Source organism: Ranitomeya imitator, chromosome 1 (genome assembly GCF_032444005.1).
Source record: "Ranitomeya imitator isolate aRanImi1 chromosome 1, aRanImi1.pri, whole genome shotgun sequence".
Lineage (NCBI taxonomy): Eukaryota > Metazoa > Chordata > Amphibia > Anura > Dendrobatidae > Ranitomeya > Ranitomeya imitator.
The window spans coordinates 286,396,839-286,409,513 of NC_091282.1; positions in this window are offsets into that span (position 1 = coordinate 286,396,839).

The window sequence follows — 12,675 nt, forward strand, 5'->3', positions numbered from 1 at the left end:
GGATCCATCGGTGTGCAATCTGAGTGTCACATGGTCTGTAAGTATATACATACCTTTTCTGAAAGGCCACCAAAGCTGCAACACAAGTAAACAAGAGGGACTAATAACCAAACACCACCATGAAGATAGAAGAGATCTCCAAACAAGTTAGGGACAAAGTTGTTGAGAAGTTAGTAAGGCTTAACTTTAAAAAAAAAAAATATATATATATATATATCTCAATGTGATGATTCCCCCCCCCCATAACACCATTAAATCCATTATCCTCAAATGGAAAGAACATGATACCACAACAAACCTGCTAAGAGAGGGCCGGGTAAGAAGGGCATTAATCAGAGAGGCAGCACAGAGACCAAAGGTAACCCTGAATGAGCCGCAGAGTTCCCAAGCAGAGACTGGAGTATCTGTTCATGACCACAATAAACCGTACACTCCATAGAGGTAGCCTTTATTCAAGAGTAGACAGAAAAAGTCTTTACTTACAAGTAAGGCTTGTTTTGAGTTTCCCAAAAGATATGTGAGAGACTCCCCAAATGTATGGAGGAAGATGTAGTCAGACGAGACCAAAATTGAACTTTTTGACCATCGAGGTAAATGCTATGTCAGGTGCCAAACCATCACAGCTCTTCACCCCCAAAACTCCCAATACAGATATTGAAACATGTTGGTGGCAGCATCATGTTGTGAAGATGTTATTTGACAGCCGTGATAGAGAATATTCTCCAAGTCGAGGGGAAGATAGATGATGCGAAATACAGGAATATTCTTGAGCGAAACCTGTTTGTCAGTGATTTGAGACTGGGACGTAATGTAACGACCTGGTCGGCGGGAACCTTTCCCAGGATACTGAGAGATCGAGCACCGTCTGGCCACAGGCATTCCCCTGTTCCCCGTAAGCGCTCTCGCGATGTTTCCTCAGGCTGCGGTGTCTTCCTGATGTATCGCCTCCGCCTCCTTTCTAACGGGTTGCGGGGGAGCAAACCAGGTGCGTGCTGCTGTCAAATGATTTAAAGGGCCAGTGCACCCTTTTCCTGTAATCACCTCAACCAATCGCTGAGAGTCCTGCCTATACTCAAGGTCCTCACTTCCTTTGGGAGGTGCCTGGGCAACTTTGTGCATTGTCCAAAGTTGCCGTTCTGAGGTCCCAGACAATCGCCTGCATGTTCAGCCTTGTCTTCACTTGTTCTAATTCTCAGTGTTTTCCTCTAGTGCCTGTACCCTGCCTACCTACCATCTACCTGTGGAATCTGGGGGTACCCTCTGGACCTGCGGTTCACCTCTAGTGCCCAGGACTTCTCGCTCTCCTCCCCTCGGTTCCACTGTTCCCCTTGGGTCTCAACCTCTGGTCTTAGAGCTATTGCACTTGAGCCTCCTTGGTTGTTCTGGGTCAATCCTTGTTGGGTTCGCTCGCCGGAGCTCCCTCGAGGAATTTGGTGTTTCGGTCCAGGGGGTCCTCCCTTGTGGGTTCTCCTGTTTGAGTCTAAATAAAGCTTTGCAATTCATTTGACGTTCTTGTCCGGCTGGTTCCTAGGGTTCAGCTTCCACAGTGATCTCTGTAGTCAAGTGGATTCACTAACCTCGCTCCGCCTTCCTTGGCATGACACGGAGGTTCCCCTTCCAAAAAGGCAATAACCCAAAGCATACTGCTAAACCAACACGAGTGGTTTAACTACTGACATCGGGCGTAATAGTACGCCAATGTCTGACTCCCCTCCCTTTGTGTGCTCCGGCGGTGAGCCCACATCTTTCCGGGGACATGTCAGCTGTTGCTGACATGTGCCCACAATAGCCGCGGGTGGAATTGCAATCCACCCGCGGCTATTAACCAGTTAAATGCCACTGTCAAACTCTGACAGCAGCATTTAAATCGCACTTCCAGCCTTCGGGCTGGAAATACGCACACCAGTGCTCCCATCACATGATCGCGGCTCACCGGTGTGTTGGTAAGAGACTCAATGGTTGTTAGTGCTGACTTGCTGTGAGCGCCACCCAGTGGTCGGCACTCATAGCAAGTGAGTAAATCTGTTACATAGAGGCAATCTGAACATCGCCTCGATGTAGCAGAGCCGATCGGGTTGAGGCAGCTTCTAGTCTCCTATGGATACTATTAAAGCATGCCAAAAGTAAAAAAAAAAAAAAAAGTTTTTAAAAAAAATAAAGTTCAAATTGCCACCCTTTCGCCCCATTCAAAATAAAACAAAACTAAAATCAAATATACATATATTTTGGTATCGCCTCGTTCAGAATCTCCCGATCTATCAATAAAAAAAATTAACCTGATCATTAAACGGCATAGTGAGGAAAAAGTCAAAACGCCAAAATTAAATTTTTTTGATCGCCGCGACATTGCATTAAAATGCAATAACTGGCAATCAAAAGATCGTAACTACCAAAATGGTATCATTAAAAATGTCCGCTTGGCATGCAAAAAATAAGCCGTCGCCCAACCCGAGATTATGAAAAATGGAGACGCTCCGGGTTTCGGAAAATAGCTCAATTTATTTTATTTTTTTTAACAAAGTTTGGAATTTTTTTCACCACTTAGATAAAAAAAGAACCTAGACATGTTTGGCGTCTATGAACTCGTAATGGAGAATCATAATGGCAGGTCAGTTATAGCATTTAGTAAAAAAGCCAAACAAAAAACAAGTGTGGGATTGCACTTTTTTTTGCAATTTCACTGCCCTTGGATATTTTTTTTCCCATTTTGTAGTACACGACATGGTAAAACCAATGGTGTCGTTCAAAAGTACAGCTCGTCCCACAAAAAACAAGCCCTCAATGGCCATATTGACAGGAAAAATAAAGTTATGGCTCTGAGAAGGAGCAAAAAACGCAAAACCAAAAAAAAAGTTAATTGGAAATGTGTTAATAAAACACCTAATTTCATTTCGTTCATTGTAGAAGGGTTAAATTTTGTCTTGACACAACGCATTCAAATCCTTAAATCAATGGTACCGGCAGGTAACCGGTACCGCCATGGGTACACCGGCAGCATGCGTTTAAGCAAATTTAGTTTTAGCGGCTTTCGAAGAAAAATTCATCACCAGCATAAATAACCCGTTCTTGAAACACATCAAACACTACATTCGTTATGTGGATGATGTGTTTTTGGTTTGGGAAGGCGACCATATCATCTTTGAAAATTTTGTTCAATATTTAAATTCTAATGACGAAAATATGCAATTCACTGCTTGCTTTAGGCAGGATAAATTAAACTTTTTGGACGTAGAAATTAATATTTCTGAAGGGAATTTTCTTACAAAAGTGCACAGAAATTCCACTGCATCTAATTCATTATTGAGATATGATTCAGCTCACCCTGACCATACTAAAAAGGGTCTCCCAAATAGTCAAATGTTACGCTTGCCGATTCCTGCAAGTGAGTCATATCACACAAAAAGAGTTATTTGATAGATTAAAGCAAAAAAAGCATTCCCATATAACCCCTCATGAATAATTTTTCAGTTTGTTTTAATTATACCCCGGTAGACAGAATAATTCATGCCTCGATCCGTAAAAATTGGCATGTCCTTGAGTCCGATAATGATTTAACCAAGTCTGGAGTAATTAAACCTAGATTCGTTTATAAACACACAAATAATCTTTCCGACCTATTGGTACGTAACCGCATAGAGATTATACAAAACAGCAACTGGCTTACCCCCAAAGGTAATTACAGATGTGAAAGTTGTAATTTTTGTAGATATCATCTAATAGGGACATCTATAAAAGTTGGACATATCCAACATCGGGTTTCTTGATTTAATCACTTGCAGGACCAAATTTGTGGTCTATATTATTTTTTGCCCATGTTTATTTTTTTTTAGATTGGGAAAACCATAAGATCTATGTTCATAAGATTCCGGGCACACTTTAATTCCATCTCCACAGGGAAAGGCTCGCCACGGTTTATAAAACATATCCAGGAGGTACATGGTTCCGATCCCCATTGCCTACAATTTGCAGGGTTAGAAGTGGTTAAACCACCCAAAAAATGGGGGGGACCATAATAAAATTCTCCCACGTCAGGAAGCTAAATAGATTATTAAATCCAATGCGCAGGGCCCCTTAGGTCTTAATGAGAGGTTAGACTTTTTGTGTTCCTTATAATTTTCTATTTCTTTCCCTATGCTGCCTGTTTAAGATTTTTTGGAAAAAAATGTTTTTGATATCTATGTTGAATTGGTGACATTGTCAACGAAACACAATGTTGGTGGTTGTTTTTTTTTATGTCTTGCTCATGTGTTTCACATGTTTTAATTATTTTAAATTCTATGAGGTCATGTGGTGACGTTTAAAAGGAAATGACATACCATCTGTTCTCTCTGGACCCATTGAAGCGTGTAACACGCGAAACGGCCACAGTCCATTACCTAACTGGCTTGTTCCGCAACTATCCTGCCCTCTGTAACCATGTCCACAGCAAGTTGTTGAAATAAAGGACAAAGGTTTTTTTATCAGAAGATTTGTGTGGTGCTGCTACTTTCTTCCCCATTTGGAAATGTGTTAATGTTTTGGAGTGGCCAAGTCAAAGCCCAGACCTTAATCCAATTGCGAATTTGTGGTTAGTCTTGAAGATTGTTGTGAGAAAGCAAAACAGAAACAGTCAAGGGGGTGAATACTTTCCCAATCCACTGTGTATGGGTACAGAACCCACAATCTCTCAAGAACAGGACCATCCTTTGCTTTTAATGGTAATTCTTATCCAACTGAATTTGCTATTCTGACCATGTTTTTGTTCCCAGCATTGTTTGGGCCTTATTCTCTTTTGTGGTATCCACTCCTACTGTACATTTGTGGCATAGCCTCTGGAAATGCCATAATGTACAAGGAGTGCCACTTTTAGCCCATGAGTCATAAGGTAGCGAGCAGACCAGTTCATACTCTTGCCCCTTTCCCCTCACCACCACCATCAAAAAATGCAGACGTTTAAAGGTATTGTACAAGCAGAAAAACAGCTTGCAAGGCTGTTCATGGGATTTGTGATATTGATCTGAACAGGTGCTGATGCAGCACGCATACAGAACTTGTGGACTGGTGTGGTTCTGGATGTGAAGCCACCATCAATTCTGAATCACCCCTATATTAATAAGTGGGGGTTCTTGCAAAATGGAATTGCTGAGAATAATTTAACAATTTAAAGAAAGACAAAAACAATTTTTGCTCAGCCATATGGATACTGGCGCAGATTTGCCACTGTTTACTTGTGTGTTAACCCCTTCATGACCTTGGGATTTTTCGTTTTTCCGTGTTCGTTTTTCACTCCTCTCCTTCCCAGAGCCATAACTTTTTTACTTTTCCGTCAATTTGGCCATGTGAGGGCTTATTTTTTGCGGGACGAGTTGTACTTTTGAACGACATCATTGGTTTTAGCATGTCGTGTACTAGAAAACTGGAAAAAAATTCCAAGTGCGGTGAAATTGCAAAAAAAGTGCAATCCCACACTTGTTTTTTGTTTGGCTTTTTTGCTAGGTTCACTAAATGCTAAAACTGACCTGCCATTATGATTCTCCAGGTCAGTACGAGTTCATAGACACCTAACATGACTGTTATTTTTTTATCGAAGTGGTGAAAAAAATTCGTAGCGTCTCCATTTTTCGTGATCTTGGGTCGGTTGAGGGCTTATTTTTTGCGTGCCGAGATGACGTTTTTAATGATAGCATTTTGGTGCAGATACGTTCTTTTGATCGCCCGTTATTGCATTTTAATGCAATGTCGCGGCGACCTAAAAAACGTAATTCTGGCTTTTCAAATTTTTTTCTCGCTACGCCGTTTAGCGATCAGGTTAATGCTTTTTTTTAAATTGATCGGGCGATTCTGAGAGCGGCGATAGCAAATATGTGTAGATTTGATTTTTTTTTTTTTTTATTTATTTTGATTGGGGCGAAAGGGGGGTGATTTAAACTTTTATATTTTTTTCACTTTTTTTCACTTTTTTTTTTTTAACTTTTGCCATGCTTCAATAGCCTCTATGGGAGGCTAGAAGCTGGCACAGCACGATCGCCTCTGCTACATAGCAATGATCTGCTGATCGCTGCTATGTAGCAGAAATGGAGGTGTGCTGTGAGCGCCGACCACAGGGTGGCGCTCACAGCCACCGGTGATCAGTAACCACAGAGGTCTCTAGGACCTCTATGGTTACCATCCTGGCGCATCGCCGACCCCCGATCATGTGACGGGGGTCGGCGATGACGTCATTTCCGGCCGCCCGGTCGGAAGCGGTAGTTAAATGCCGCTGTCTGCGTTTGACAGCGGCATTTAACTAGTTAATAGGTGCGGGCAGATCGCGATTCTGACCGCACCTATTACGGGCACATGTCAGCTGTTCAAAACAGCTGACATGTCCCGGCTTTGATGCGGGCTCACCGCGGAGCCCTGCATCAAAGCAGGGGATCTGACCTCGGATGTACTATCCCGTCCGAGGTCAGAAAGGGGTTAAGAAAAGAAGAAGAAAAACGTTGATAATTTTGCAATCAACAAAAAAATACATTGTACATAAAACTTCCCTCAGAAGCTGCAGTACCTCATAATGCATACCTCAGCTGCTGCAGAACTTCATAATACATTTTAGGCTGCTAAAGAACCTCATAATATCCTGTAACCAAGAATCTACTACGTATGTCAATGAATGCTTGCCCATATACCACTGCCCATCAGCACGCTGCACTATTCTGTTCCTTTCATTTCTACCAATCGCTTTTGTCCAGCACACTGAATAGGCTTCCATATCCATCAATGTTTCAATTGTGACCTTTTCATCTACAGTTAATCGCTTCACAATCCTTTGCTGTGTATTATATGGTTAGGGCTTATTTAGGCTACACAGTGGACTGCGGTCATGACACAATACAGATCCTACTGCACTTCTGTGTTTCTGCTTGCTTATGATTGGTGAGTGTAGTAAAGGAGGAAGAAGCACACACCCCAGTGGAAACTATCTGACACCCACGTGGACTTAACTATAGTTAACACATTATATCCTGTGTCCAGTTCAACATGAACAATTTGGTGAAAGGTCCTCATTAATGGTATTGGTAATACCCATGGTTGTTAATTGGAATAAAATTTTAAAAAAATTGAGCCAGTGATCCTTATGATGTAATGCACATAATATCTATATACATAAAAACATTTTATGACACTCGAGACGGTATAATATCCGTCACTTCAAAGAAGCAATAACATCCATATCAATTTCAACAATCTTTTATTGAAAAAAATATAACAAAAAAGTTAAAATAGCCACATATTCAAAATATCACCATGTTATAACCCCAGGGAGGGTAGACAACCGACAAACAGAATAAATAATCAAGAGGAAGAATAGTAACTCTGTATTTGAATATTCTTTTGCTAGTCTTAAATACACAAAGGCCTAAATGGATAATTCAGGTGCTAGAAAGCATTCTCTTAGTTACTCACTATTGCATATTATCACAGAACAATTACATATAGTATTGTAAATAATTTATTCATCAATTATTCATAACTGTATCCTTATGCAAAAAAAAGCAAGATAACTGCCCATAAATAATAGACCTTTAAGCGCCCTGATTCTAAGTCATAATAGAGGGACGTATAAATTTGTTCACAGAAATAGTAGTCAAAATATCCGCATCACCTTACCTCCGTAGTAGCCATGGTGAAAAGACTTGTGCCGGTGAGTGACCCTCCGCGCCCCGACGTGCGTTTCGCCCTCTAGCTTCTTCCCGGGGCCTTTGTGTATTTAAGACTAACAAAAGAATATTCAAATACGCAGTTACTTTTCCTTTTGATTATTTATTCTCAGTTTGTCAGTTGTCTACCCTTCCTGGGGTTATAACATTGTTAGATTTTGAATGTGTGGCTATTTTAACTTTTTTGTTATATTTTTATATTTTTTTCAGTAAAAGATTATTGAATTTGATATGGATGTTATTGCTTCTTTGAAGTGACGGGTATTGTACCGTTTCTTTTGTGTCATAGTTGCTGTTAGGAAGTTTCATCAGAGCTAGAGGACATTAATAAGTAATCATAAAAACATTTAAGTTCCAAATCCGCTGTTATCTTCATGGGGTAGTCAAATAGTGGGCATATACAGTACCTCATAATGAGATATGAGCAAATATCTTTGGCTCCCTCCTTATTCAGCAAGCTACAGCTCTTACCAAAAAAGCTGATGCGGGAACCCAGATACCTGGAGCACTCCTGATAATCAGGTGTTGAGGCTGTGTGACAGTCACAACACGCTCTCCATGCATGTGTTGCGACTGACACAGCTGTGACACATGCAGCTGCAGTGCCAGACACTCCAGGTGTCTGGGTTCCCGCTGCAGCTTCTTCAATAAGCGCTATAGCTTGCCGAATATATTCGCTCATGTCTACTCATAATGTAGAAATGGGACAATTTACAAAAAAAACTACAATCCTATTTTCCACCAAACAAATTTAAGCCTGATTCATCATTTGTGATTCAGTGGTCACTTTTTTTTGGCTTCTATTTGCTTACGTTTATTGCATCAAAATCTGCAAAACTGCTCGCAGTTTTTGAACTTGGTGTAAAAATCAAAAAAATCTCTATTTTGTTTTTGTTTAGCACTAAAAAGTCACAAATGCTTTAAAAAGATGCACCAAGTTTCCTCCAGAAACGGATATACTGTATTTTTCCGACTATAAGACTCGTTTTTTTCCCAAAAAAATTTGGTAGGAAAATGGGGGGGGGGGGGTTTATAGTCCAAACGCAGGCTTACCAGGGGTTGCGGGAGTGGTGTAGCAGCGTCCCTTCCGGGGGAACCGGCAGTGGCAGAATTGTGGCAATGCTGAAGCTCTGTCGGCAGTGCGGAGTGCATCATTGGTTTCCCTGCCGCCATCTTCCTGGAGCCTTGGGCCGACCGGAGGCGGCGCATGAGTGGTTTGAGATCTCGGCTGACCTCTCGTGCTCCATTTTTCTGAGGCTGCGGGCTTGAGATCTCTGCAGCCCTTGGCTTCAGGAAAATGGCCACCGGAGGCCGTGCGTGTGCAGATTGAGATCATGGCGGCCATTTTCCTGAAGCCGAGGGCCGCCGAGATCTCAATCTGCACACATACGGTCTCAGGAAAATGGCTGCTGAGAAACCAATGATGTACTCGGCTCTGCTCACCGTGGACACCGGGCCACAGCATCGCCACATTTCTGCTGCTGGTATCCTGAGGAAGGGACCCTGCTCCATGCAATGCACTTTGCTCTGCCACACCTCCGACACCGGACCCGCAGCATTGCACCGCTGGGATACCCCAGTACTGCAGTATTGCTTCACTTCTGCTGCTGCCCCGCCTGCTTCTTGAGGAAGGGACAATGCCTCCTGTGACCCCGCTCTTCCCCCGCCAATCCTCAGGTAAAATATTTGAAGGGTTTCTGAAGGATGTTATTCTGGATTATCTCAATGAGAATAACTGTTTAACTCCATATCAGCATGGGTTTATGAGAAATCGCTCCTGTCAAACCAATCTAATCAGTTTTTATGAAGAGGTAAGCTATAGGCTGGACCACGGTGAGTCATTGGATGTGGTATATCTCGATTTTTCCAAAGCGTTTGATACCGTGCCGCACAAGAGGTTGGTACACAAAATGAGAATGCTTGGTCTGGGGGAAAATGTGTGTAAATGGGTTAGTAACTGGCTTAGTGATAGAAAGCAGAGGGTGGTGATAAATGGTATAGTCTCTAACTGGGTCGCTGTGACCAGTGGGGTACCGCAGGGGTCGGTATTGGGACCTGTTCTCTTCAACATATTCATTAATGATCTGGTAGAAGGTTTACACAGTAAAATATCGATATTTGCAGATGATACAAAACTATGTAAAGCAGTTAATACAAGAGAAGATAGTATTCTGCTACAGATGGATCTGGATAAGTTGGAAACTTGGGCTGAAAGGTGGCAGATGAGGTTTAACAATGATAAATGTAAGGTTATACACATGGGAAGAAGGAATCAATCACCATTACACACTGAACGGGAAACCACTGGGTAAATCTGACAGGGAGAAGGACTTGGGGATCCTAGTTAATGATAAACTTACCTGGAGCAGCCAATGCCAGGCAGCAGCTGCCAAGGCAAACAGGATCATGGGGTGCATTAAAAGGTCTGGATACACATGATGAGAGCACTATACTGCCTCTGTACAAATCCCTAGTTAGACCGCACATGGAGTACGGTGTCCAGTTTTGGGCACTGGTGCTCAGGACGGATATAATGGAACTAGAGAGAGTACAAAGGAGGGCAACAAAATTAATAAAGGGGATGGGAGAACTACAATACCCAGATAGATTAGCGAAATTAGGATTATTTAGTCTAGAAAAAAGATGACTGAGGGGCGATCTAATAACCATGTATAAGTATATAAGGGGACAATACAAATATCTCGCTGAGGATCTGTTTATACCAAGGAAGGTGACGGGCACAAGGGGGCATTCTTTGCGTCTGGAGGAGAGAAGATTTTTCCATCAACATAGAAGAGGATTCTTTACTGTTAGGGCAGTGAGAATCTGGAATTGCTTGCCTGAGGAGGTGGTGATGGCGAACTTAGTCGAGGGGTTCAAGAGAGGCCTGGATGTCTTCCTGGAGCAGAACAATATTGTATCATACAATTATTAGGTTCTGTAGAAGGATGTAGATCTGGGAATTATTATGATGAAATATAGGCTGAACTGGATGGACAAATGTCTTTTTTCGGCCTTACTAATTATGTTACTATGTTAGGTAAGATACCTTAAATTTGGACAATAAGACGGACCTCCATCTTATAAAAAAAAAATCTTTTCTTTTTTTGGCCATTTTCCACCCCAAAATTTGGAGTGCATCTTATGGTCCGATGTGTCTTACCAAAAAATATGGTATTTTGTAAGTCGTATTTTATGAATCTCTCTAGCACATCTGGATAAGCAAAGTTGTCGAGGAGCGATAAAAACTTAGTGTCGTAAAACGTTTAGAGAATAAGACACAAGTACTAAAGCCACTGAAGAGCAAATTACTGCAGAAAATTGGTAAAACCGAATTCATGAATTAGATCCTAAATGCTGCTGTGGTCTGTTTGCACATTAGAAATTAGTTTTTAGTATAAACTGCGGAAAAAAAATGTTTTATTTGTATAAAAAACAATCTGGTAGATTTGGTTTACACTGTTTTGTATGGTTTGCAGTTATGTACAGAAGATGGGGAAGGTATAAATATTCTAAAGAGTCTCAGTTGGCAGAATATTACTTCTCATTTATGGAAGCTATTGGAGAAAAATAGTAATGTAGGTACAGGTCAGCCAAAATCCACTTGAATGTATTGTAACCTGCCTTAGAAAAGGGAAAGCTGGAATTTAATTGGTTGCTGTGGGCAATGCTTACGGTTTGTTATTTCCACTATTGTTCAGAAAAGAGACTTGTGTTTTTAATCATGCAAACTGCACTAGCAATACGGCTTATGGGGGACCTGCCATTTATCCTGACATGTCTGTCTTAGTAGTATAGTACTTGCATTCCCAAAATAACTATACTTGAGAACCTTTCCAGCTGTCCAATTCTTCTGTTAATACTCCTGGAATAAATGAATTGATAATTGGGTGATGGCATTCCATCTGTCATCAGTACAGAGTATGTAGAAACACACCTACAATCGGTGATGAATTTACAGTAGCGACAAACTGGTAAAATCCAGTTGTCTGTTATTCTTTCCATAAATGTCCTTAGGAAAGGTGCTTCAGATTTCTTTACATGGAGAATTAAGGTATTAAAGCAGTCCTGTCAAGAGTTTTGGCAGGTTTAATTACAGGTTTACACTAGATTAACACTAGATTTACACTTTAAAGTCCTTAAACAAAAACTTTCATCTCATGGACAAGACAAACTGTTATAATCGTAGTTTACCTGAGTTTGGATTCTGTTTTACAGGACTGTCTGCTGTTGCAAGCAGATGGAATCAAATACACTAAAACAAAGGAACTTTTTATTCTGCTGGGGGCCATTTGGATATTTATACCATAACTCGCAAGGGTGTAAACAGTTATCAATTTTAAATTCTGCTATATTTGCTCAAACATTATTATTATACATTTTTATAGCGCCATTCCATTGGACTTTACATGTGAAAAGGGGGCAAATATAGACAAATACATTAAACATGAACAAAAAACAAGGCACTAACAGGTATAGGAAGGAGGACCCTGCCCGCGAGGGCTCACAGTCTGCAGGGGATGGGTGAGGATACACTAGGAGAGGGTAGAGCTGGTTGTGTGGTGGTTCAGTAGGTTGAGGATCACTGTAGGCTTGTTGGAAAAGGTGAGTCTGCAGGTTCTTTTTGAAGGTTTCCATGGTAGGCGAGAGTCTGATGTGTTGTGGTAGAGAGGTCCAGAGTATGGGGGAAGCACGGGAGAAGTCTTGGATGCGGTTGTGGGAGGTTGCATGTAGGTAAGTACCAGGAGACCATGTCGCAGATGTATGGAGGAAACAGGTTGTGGATGGCTTTGTATGTCATAGTAAGGGTTTTGAACTGGAGTCTCTGGGAGATAGGAAGCCAGTAAAGGGCTTGGCATAGGGGAGAAGTTGGGGAATAGCGGGGAGACAGGTAGATTAGTCGGGCAGCAGAGTGTAGGATGGATTGGAGTGGTGCCAGAGTGCTAGAGGGGAGGCCGGAGAGTAGGAGGTTGCAGTAGTTGAGGCAGGAAATAAG